Genomic DNA, 10961 nt, shown 5'->3' on the forward strand with positions numbered 1-10961 from the left:
ATTGCACCATGATATGTTAATGTAGATATCATGACATGTATCACTCCCTCCTCACAGATATACACTCCTTATACACACATGACTGTGTGGCAAAATTCGGCTCCATTTCCATCTACGAGTTTGCTGATGACACGACCATAGTGGGTCAGTTCTCGAGCAATGATGAGCCAGAGGGAGATAGAGAACCTAGTGGAGTGGTGCAGTGACAGCAATTGTGGTGATCCACTGTAATAGGAGATGTAAGGTAGGACCTGCACTACAGGTTCGCCGGTAGCTCCTGCCGGCTGGCTCCGCCCACTGAGAACTGTATAAATATGCATGACCTCCAGTGCCCTGCCATTTCGCCAGCTGCAGCAGGAGGCCACGCATCTGACTGTAATAAAGCCACAGTTGTACCCAATCTGCGTCTTTGTGCAATTGATTGTGCATCAATTTATTACAGTCAGAGTTTCCACAGGATGGATATCCGAATTAAGCCCGATCGCCTGCAGCTGGATCCGCACTCGCCCGACGCCAGGAAAGACTTTACTCACTGACTAGCCTGTTTCGAGGCTCACATCAAGGCTGCGGACCCCGAGCCAACGGAGACTCAGAAGATAAACGTCCTGTACTCCAGACTGAGCTCCAGCGTGTTCCCGTTGATCCACGACGCCACGAATTACACAAAAGCAATGGAACTCCTTGAGGAACACTACGCACAGAAGGCAAACACGCTCTTCGCCAGGCATGTACTCGCCACCCGCTCGCAACTACCTGGTGAATCCATCGAAGACTTCTGGCGGGCCCTAATTCAACTCGTCCGGGACTGTGACTGTCAGGCCGTCACGGCCTCCGAACACGCGAATCTCCTCATGCGCGATGCCTTTGTGACGGGGATGCGTCGGACCGCATCCGAGAACGATTGCTGGAAGGGACCACGCTCGAACTGGCGGAGACGAAAACCTTGGCGCTCTCCATGATGGTCGCATCCCGTAACGTACAATCGTACCTCTCCCGCCGCGCTGCCCACCCTTCTACCCCTTCCTACCCCGCCGACGACCTCCTCAGCCGGGGCCCTGCCTTCGCAATACGCCTGTGCCGCACGCCGATCCGCGCACCCCGGGGGTCCCCGCTGCTACTTCTGCGGTCAGCAGAAGCACCCCCGCCAACACTGCCCGGCCCGCACTGCCGTTTGTAAAGCCTGCAGTAAAAAGGGCCACTTCACGGCTGTGTGCCAGGCCCGCACAGTCGCTGCGATCACGCCCGCTATCGCCCCCTCCCCCATGCCAGACGCACAATGGGAGCCGCCATCTTCTCCTCCCGGGTCCATGTGCGGCCAATGGGCTCCGCCATCTTGTTCCCCACAGAGTCCCCGGACATCCCGACATCGGAACCGCACACGCTTGCCACCTGAAGCATCCGATGGCTACCCGCAGCTCGCTTCGATGACGCTGAACCAATCTCGCCCGCACAAACTGCGGAGAAACACAGGATGGTCGTGGACTACAGCCAGACCATCAATCGGTACACGCAGCTTGATGCGTACCCCCTCCCACGCATATCTGATATGGTCAATCAGATTGCGCAGTACCGGGTCTTCTCAACAATTGACCTGAAATCCGCCGACCACCAGCTCCCCATCCGGAAGTCAGACTGGCCATATACTGCCTTCGAGACGGACGGTCACCTCTACCACTTCCTTAGTGTCCCTTTCGGTGTCACAAATGGGGTCTCGGTCTTCCAGGAGGTCCTCCCTGACGCTCTGCACTCCATCTGGTCACTATTGTGCACCGCCACTAATAACACACCCCATGATAATAGCGGGAAATCTGGGTGCCAGAAAGTCTGGTTTCATCTGGATAATCGACAACAATCAATCCAGCTGAATGCGGCCGATTATCTCCCTATGTCCTGTTTACAGGGCAGGGCCAGTCTTGCCCTGGTTGTCTGTCTCTGCTCACTGAATTCCAACTTGTCTGTTCTAATTCCCATCAGGCCTGTCTGTGGTCTGACTGTGGCTTGAACCTATAACGTCCGGTTCTTAATTTAAAGCGTCCAATTGTACAACGGGCCTAAAATTCAGGCTGTTGGTCATTTTACCACAGCGGGAAGAAACATTGCCAAAGACGGTGCTCTGATTGCCAGCGGGGTACTTGCCCAGGGCGGTTCACGCATGCATGGCTGGTAAGGATAGAATCATCATAGAATTTAGAGATGTGGATCAGAAATTGGCTAGTTGAAAGAAGACAGAGGGTGGTGGGTGATGGTAAATGTTCAGAATGGAGTACAATCACAAGTGGTGTACCACAAGGACCTGTTCTGGGGCCGTTGCTGTTTGTCATTTTTATAAATGACCTAGAGGAGGGCGCAGAAGGGTGGGTGAGTAAATTTGCAGACGACACTAAAGTCGGTGGTGTTGTCGACAGTGCGGAAGGATGTAGCAGGTTACAGAGGGATATAGATAAGCTGCAGAGCTGGGCTGAGAGGTGGCAAATGGAGTTTAATGTAGAGAAGTGTGAGGTGATTCACTTTGGAAGGAATAACAGGAATGCAGAATATTTGGCTAATGGTAAAGTTCTTGGAAGTGTGGATGAGCAGAGGGATCTAGGTGTCTATGTACATAGATCCCTGAAAGTTGCCACCCAGGTTGATAGGGTTGTGAAGAAGGCCTATGGAGTGTTGGCCTTTATTGGTAGAGGGATTGAGTTCCGGAGTCAGGAGGTCATGTTGCAGCTGTACAGAACTCTGTTACGGCCGCATTTGGAGTATTGCGTACAGTTCTGGTCACCGCATTATAGGAAGGACGTGGAGGCTTTGGAGCGGGTGCAGAGGAGATTTACCAGGATGTTGCCTGGTATGGAGGGAAAATCTTATGAGGAAAGGCTGATGGACTTGAGGTTGTTTTCGTTAGAGAGAAGAAGGTTAAGAGGAGACTTAATAGAGGCATACAAAATGATCAGGGGGTTAGATAGGGTGGACTGTGAGAGCCTACTCCCGCGGATGGAAATGGCTAGCACGAGGGGGCATAGCCTTAAACTGAGGGGTAATAGATATAGGACAGAGGTCAGAGGTAGGTTCTTTACGCAAAGAGTGGTGAGGCCGTGGAATGCCCTACCTGCAACAGTAGTGAACTCGCCAACAATGAGGGCATTTAAAAGTTTATTGGATAAACATATGGATGATAATGGCATCGTGTAGGTTAGATGGCTTTTGTTTTTTGACTTCCCATTTCGGTGCAACATCGTGGGCCGAAGGGCCTGTACTGCGCTGTATCGTTCTATATTCTATGTTCCAATTTACAGTGCTGAAGGAGGCCATTCGACCATCACGTCTGCACTGGCCCTTGGAAAGAGCCACCCTACCCAAGTCCACTCCTGCACCCTATCCCCATATCCCAGTAACCCCCACTTAACCTTTTTTGGACATGAAGGAAAATTTAGCACGGCCAATCCACCCAACCTGCACATCTTTGGACTGATTTGGGTTTGTGATGAGTCTGTGTTCATGACTGCCAGTGAAATGCCTGTCAACACTTACACACTCAAGTATTCGGAGCGTGTCACTGAAGGAGGGCACAAGTGTGCCCCACGATGAGTTAACCCCTTGAGGAAACGGGCGGGCGTAAAGGGAGAACATCAAAAGAACAAACACCAGACACAATTCCATGTTGCATAGCAAACACATTCTAAATGAGGAACACTTCAATATGAACAAATACTACCCACTATAAAGTAATAAATACTATAAAGTATATAAATGTATTAATGCTATTAAGCACTGATAAATTTTAAAAACTGACTAACTGTGAGTGCTCCTTTGATACCTATTTGTACTTAATGGGCTGTCTTTATCAATAAAATAAGTTGAATGAAAATTGTGTTTTTTCAGCTCGAGCTTATCATTCGTGTAGGCTGCTGTGATAAGCCCCCAAGTTAGGGATTTAGGGATCTTTGGATTACGATCCAGTTGGTTAAATACAACTACAGCAGCTTTCATTCACACTTTCTCATGTCTGATGATACATGAGCCTATGTGTGTTTTCATTGCGAGCGATGAAATCATTTTGCAGATGAATTAAATCAGATGAACCACATAAGATCGGCCATCTCACCAGATATGACAAAGGCAAACCCCATCCAGCTGACCAGGCAAAGTCCCCATCAGCAACTGGGAATCTGTGGTAAAATTGAGGGCGATGTGTTGCAGACTTGACAATGAATAATAATAATCTTTATTGTCACAAGTACATTAACACTGCAATGAAGTTACTGTGAAAAGCCCCTAGTTGCCACATTCTGGCACCTGTTCGGGGAGGCTGGTATGGGAATTGAACCGTGCTGCTGGCCTTGGTCTGCTTTACAAGCCAGCTATTTAGCCCACTGTGCTAAACCAGGTTATGAATAATAATAATCTTTATTGTCACAAGTAGGCTTACATTAACTCTGCAATGCAAACACCTCTAGTCGCCACACTCCGCCGCCTGTTCGGGTACACAGAGGGAGAATTCAGAACGTTGAATTCACCGAACAGCACATCTTTCAGGACTTGTGGGAGGAAACCGGAGCACCCGGAGGAAACCCACGCACACACGGGGAGGACGTGCAGACCCCGCACAGACAGTGACCCAAGCTGGAATCGAACCTGGGACCCTGGAGCTGTGAAGCAACTGTGCTAACCACTGTGCTACCGTGCTGTCCCAGGGCGCTAGGTTGCGCTACAGTCTGGAAGCAATGTAATACATTGCAACACTTCTCACTTTGTAGACGCCCAGCTGTTTTACACAACACACAGTATATCATCCTCTCACTCTGCAGAGATATTAACCTGTGTTCAGGTCACCAAACATTGTGGAACCATTCTGAGTGTTGGTCCTGTGTGGGACGTGAGACGGGCACGAAAATAATTTTATCAGCTTGCAGACAGGCAGGAAACATCAATCGCCCATTTGACAAGGTACGCCATTCAATTGAATTGACTTAGTAAAACATTGCTTTGCTCAGCAAGGGGAGATGTGTTGGCACGGGATATTAGATCAGAGGGTTGATGTAAACTCCCTGAGCTGGCAATTTGTACCCACAAGGTGGGGAGAAATCAGTAGTTGGGTTGGTTCCAGCAGGTCACAAATTGCAGAGCCTGGAGGGAAGCGGAGGATTGGGGTAATTCGGAAGCGTGCTAAGGAGAACCCTGGGCAGTTGGGGGGGGGGGGGGGGGGGGGGAGGGCGCGGGGGGGCACGATGACAAATGGAAGGGGTACGACGTGATGCAGTTTGACAGAAAGGATGGAGCGAGGCCATAGAGGTTAAAGGGTATGCAGGAACAGAGGGACTTGTGGGTGCACGTGTATCGATCTTTGAAGTTGGAAAGATGTATTGGGCCGATTTAACAGGAAGAAATCTACACCCTGTATTGGGAGTGTTTAGCGGGGACTTTCTTGGTGGCTGCAATGCTGCGAGGCGTTCCGCTATTCAACAGCACTTTGCTGTTTCATGGGGAGTTTCCCTCTGCAGAGGCTGCATTTTTAATGAGTCATTTCCTGCTGGCAAGCCTAGCCGGAGAGGCCCCTCGCAAATCGGGGCACCATTGCGGCTGGCTCACCCCGTACCCACCCCACCCTTCGCTCTCAGCCCCTCCTCCCCATTTTCGACCCCTGCTTCCCTCCCCATGATCTCAGGGAGGCCCGTGGGAACCACCCACTCACTCTCTCCACCTGGTAATCCCCCACCTCCCCGACCCCTGGCAGTGCCAACCTGGCAACCGGGCAGTGCCCCCGTTAGCCTGGCAGTGCCACCTGCGAACCCTGGTAGTGCCAGCCTGGCCCCCTGGCAGTTAGCCAAGGTTATACTGAACCCCTATAAAGCTTTATTGAGGCCCCAACTGAAGTACGACTCACATTCTGCTCACCTCATTTTTGGAAGGATGTGAGGGACCTTGATTGGGGGCCGAGATCGCCTCCAGGGATTTGGGATGTTAGTTACAAGTTAAGTTGGGAAAGTTGGAGTTTTTCACTTTTAAGCGAAGGAGGTTGGGGAAGATTTGTTGGAGACATACTGGATTCAATGTCATTACCATCGCTGAATTCCCTCCATACCCACCCTGGGGGTTACCATTGATCAGAAACTGAACTGGACCAGTCATATAAATACTGTGGCTGCAAGAGCAGGTCAGACTCTCGGAATCCTACGGTGAGTAACTCACCTCCTGACTCCCCAAGGCCTGTCCCACCATCGACACGGCACAGGTCAGGAGTGTGATGGAATACTCTCCACTTGCCTGGGTGAGCGCAGCTCCAACCACTCAGGAAGCTCAACACCATCCAGGACAAAGCAGCCAACTTATTTGGCACCCTGTTCTATAGTAAATGGCAGACAGTGACTGGTGGGGTCCCGCAGGGATTGGTGCTTGGGCCTCAGCTGTTAACAATATACATCAATGATTTGGATGAGGGGATCAAAAGTAACATTTCCGAGATTGCTGATGACACGATTCTTGGCGGCGAGGGGGATGTCAATGAGGCTTCAAGCTAAATTAGACAAGTTGGCCGGGATATCCGGCCGTTTTGCCGCTGGTGGGCTCTTCCTGTTCCGCCAACAGTGAACCACCGCTGCAGACTTGCCGGCGGCGGGGAGGTGCATACAATGGGAAGCTCAATTGAAAGCGGTGGGGCCTTTTGGCCAATGCCGGGCACCTCTGGTGCTGCGAAACACACCGCAGGGGGGACAGAAAATGCAGCAAATGGCGTGGGTGGGCAAAGAGGCGGCAGATGCAGTTATAATGTGGATAAACATGAACATCACTTTGGATGGAGAAACGGTATGGCCGAGTATTATTCAAATAGTGATGGAAATGTTGACAAGTAAAGCAACTGGGGTGCTCTGGTATACCAGTCACTGAAAACAAGCATGCAGGTACAGCAAACAGTTAGCAAGGCAAATGGTATCTTGATGTTCATTGCAAGAGGACTTGAGTACAGGCGCAAGGATATCTTACTGCAGCTATACAGGGCCATGGTGAGACCACACCTGGAGTATTGGTCTCCTTATCGAAGAAAGTAAGAAATCTCACAACACCAGGTTAAAGTCCAACAGGTTTTTTTTAGGAATCACTAGCTTTCGGAGCGCTGCTCCTTCATCAGGTGAGTCATTGTCTCAGAATATGGGATTGGCTATTTAGGGCTGAGATAGAACATAGAACATAGAACGGTACAGCGCAGTACAGGTCCTTTGGCCCACGATGTTGCACCGAAACAAAAGCCATCTAACCTACACTATGCCATTATCATCCATATGCGTATCCAATAAACTTTTAAATGCCCTCAATGTTGGCGAGTTCACTACTGTAGCAGGTAGGGCATTCCACGGCCTCACCACTCTTTGCGTAAAGAACCTACCTCTGACCTCTGTCCTATATCTATTACCCCTCAGTTTAAAGCTATGTCCCCTCGTGCCAGCCATTTCCATCCGCGGGAGAAGGCTCTCACTGTCCACCCTATCTAACCCCCTGATCATTTTGTATGCCTCTATTAAGTCTCCTCTTAACCTTCTTCTCTCCAATGAAAACAACCTCAAGTCCATCAGCCTTTCCTCATAAGATTTTCCCTCCATACCAGGCAACATCCTGGTAAATCTCCTCTGCACCCGCTCCAAAGCCTCCACGTCCTTCCTATAATGCGGTGACCAGAACTGTACGCAATACTCCAAATGCGGCCGTACCAGAGTTTTGTACAGCTGCAACATGACCTCCTGACTCCGGAACTCAATCCCTCTACCAATAAAGGCCAACACTCCATAGGCCTTCTTCACAACCCTATCAACCTGGGTGGCAACTTTCAGGGATCTATGTACATGGACACCGAGATCCCTCTGCTCATCCACACTTCCAAGAACTTTACTATTAGCCAAATATTCCGCATTCCTGTTATTCCTTCCAAAGTAAATCACCTCACACTTCTGTACATTAAACTCCATTTGCCACCTCTCAGCCCAGCTCTGCAGCTTATCTATGTCCCTCTGTAGCCTGCTACATCCTTCCTCACTGTCGACAACACCACCGACTTTAGTGTCGTCTGCAAATTTACTCACCCACCCTTCTGCGCCTTCCCCTAGGTCATTGATAAACATGACAAACAGCAACAGCCCCAGAATAGATCCTTGTGGTACGCCACTTGTAACTGAACTCCATTCTGAACATTTCCCATCAACCACCACCCTCTGTCTTCTTTCAGCTAGCCAATTTCTGATCCATATCTGATGAGGAGACATTTCTCCACTTAGAGGGTGGTGAACCTGTGGACTCCCTATCTAGGGGTCCCTGGGGGCATATCCTTATTTAGGGGGCTTTGGGGGGTAGAACAAAGAACAAAGAACAAAGAACAAAGAAAAGTACAGCACAGGAACAGGCCCTTCGACCCTCCAAGCCCGTGCTGACCATGCTGCCCGTCTGAACTAAAATCTTCTACACTTCCTGGGTCTGTATCCCTCTATTCCCATCCTATTCATGAATTTGTCAAGATACCCCTTAAACGTCACTATCGTCTCTGCTTCCACCACCTCCTCCGGCAGCGACTTCCAGGCACCCACTACCCTCTGTGTAAAAAACTTGCCTCCTACATCTCCTCTAAACCTTGCCCCTCGCACCTTAAACCTATGCCCCCTAGTAATTGACCCCTCTACCCTGGGGAAAAGCCTCTGACTATCCACTCAATATTCTTGAGGGTTCTACCATTCACTGTATATTCCCTACCTGCATTAGACCTTCCAAAATGCATTACCTCACATTTGCCTGGATTAAGCTCCATCTGCCATCTCTCCGCCCAAGTCTCCAAACGATCTAAATCCATCTGTATCCTCTGACAGTCCTCATCGCTATCCGCAATTCCACCAACCTTTGTGTCGTCTGCAAACTTACTAGTGGGTCTCCCTATTTTGTTTTCCCAGTCAATGCGATGTGAATTTATAATCACACAATGAAAAATTGAACAATAAACTCCCGGTTTCAGCTGCCAATCACAGTGTTAACCATTTAAATGTAGTTTACAGCAAAGAATTCTGCAGGTTCGATGATATGAATCAATACAAGTCCCCTTGATATAAGGTGCTCCATTGGGTAGAAATCTACAGCCTCTATTTATCGATCATTGTGACACACAAATAAAACTGATTTCAAATACATTTAAACAGAAAACAACTATGTCTTCATAGTTCTCATCAGATAGATTTTCTTGCGATTATACATTAGATAGATTGTGCATTACATTCCAAGCCCATTTAAAAGAAGGGGAATTGTGCAACCTGCAGTAGTAAGTGTGTTACACTCTGAATCGTGCATGTGAAACCTCGATTGTTATGGATCAGTAATTGGAGGATTGGCACCACTTAGCACCTAGTGTTAGATCTGCATCTGCTCCAGGGACTTGTAGGTCGGATTTCCATAACCATGGTTTTGCATCTTGTGGGTCTCCCTATTTAGGGGATCTCTGGAGGGGAGGCAGCGGAGAGGAGTCTGGTAGGGGTGGGGTGGGCAGTTTGTGCATTTTCGGGGGGCTGGGGAGGGGGTGGCCTGCATTAGGAACCATTTGCCATTTGCATCCATTAGCATGCTCCTGCTTGTGTGCGGGTGCGATCCACGATCCCACCATCAGCGAGGGGGGGGGGAGCGGTCAGTTCGGCTGTCCTGCTCGAACCTCGATTGCGGCCGGATGCCGAATTCTCTGCCCGATCACGGTTCCAGTGTCGCGGGGCGGAGAATCCAGGTACGTCCCAACAATTGGTTGATTGAATCAGACGGCACATACCTTCGATTGTTTGAACGAGGCAGAGGGCGGATCGTACTCAACCAGAGTGCTCAACTACACTTGCAAACCCAAAACATAATGATTCTGTAATTGTGCATCACTTGCTGAACAGTCCCTGAGTGTGAAAAAATTTAAGATAGTGGGTGGGGATGTCTAATCTCATCCGTGGTGCAAGTGAGAAATTTGGGTCCCCAGCGAAAATTCCACTTTCAGCATCCCTGAAAAATCCCAGCTCGGAACATGGACAAAGTCATGGACCAGTCAGTTAAAGTCAGCTCAGTTACACCTGCTTATGTAAGTGACAACCAGTCATGCACAGGGACCTGGGGCGGGATTCTCCGACACCCCCCGCCGGGCCGGAGAAGCGCCGGGGGGCTGTGTGAATCCCGCCCCGACGCTGGCTGCCGGATTCTCTGGCGCCGTTTTTTTTGGCAGGGGCGGGAATCGCGTCGCGCCGGTCGGGGGCCGTTGGCAGTGGGCCCCCCCCCCCCGGCGATTCTCCACCCCGCGATGGGCCGAGTGGCCGTTTTCGTCCAGTCCCGCCGGCGTAATTCAAACAAAGTCCTTACCGGCGGGACCTGGCTCTGCGGGTGGCCTGCGGAGTCCTCGGGGGGGGGGCGCGGGGGCATCTGGCCCCGGGGGGTGGGCCCACCATGGTGGCATGGCCCGCGATCGGGGCCCACCGATCCGCGGGCGGGCCTGTGCCATGGGGGCTACTCTTTCCCTCGCCGCCGGCCGCTGTAACGGATCGTCATGGGCGGCGCGGAGAGGAAGCCCCCTGCGCATGCGCTGGCATCACGCCAGCACACGCTGGAGCTCCCGCGCATGCACCAGCTCGGGCCGGCCGGCGGAGGCCCTTCGGCGCCACGCCAACCCGCCGCCGCCAGCCTAGCCCCTGATGCAGAGGATTCACGCAGAGGATTCACGCCACTCCTCGGCGCCAGTACGGCGCGCCCGCTGGTTCGGGGAGAATCCCGGCCCTGTTCTCTGCCTTGCACCTTGTCCGAATTACCACCAGCTTGAAAGACTTGACATTCTTGTGCTTTTTTCGAATTCATTGACGGGACGCGGGTGCCCCTAACTGCCCTCCATTTGGAAGGGGTTTGAGAGTGAACCACATTGGATCTGGATTTAATGTAGGTCGGGCCGGGGCAGGTTTCATTTCCCAAGGGCATCAGTGAACCAGATAGGT

At 51.0% G+C, this 10961-nt stretch overlaps 1 protein-coding gene across 6 annotated transcripts in view; it reads right to left on the bottom strand.

The window, feature by feature from the left end:
• Positions 1-10961, bottom strand: part of tns1b (tensin 1b) — a 1628779-nt gene that overhangs the window by 1307147 nt on the left and 310671 nt on the right. The gene's annotated exons all lie outside the window — the stretch shown is intronic.

Source organism: Scyliorhinus torazame, chromosome 2, assembly GCF_047496885.1.
Source record: "Scyliorhinus torazame isolate Kashiwa2021f chromosome 2, sScyTor2.1, whole genome shotgun sequence".
NCBI lineage: Eukaryota > Metazoa > Chordata > Chondrichthyes > Carcharhiniformes > Scyliorhinidae > Scyliorhinus > Scyliorhinus torazame.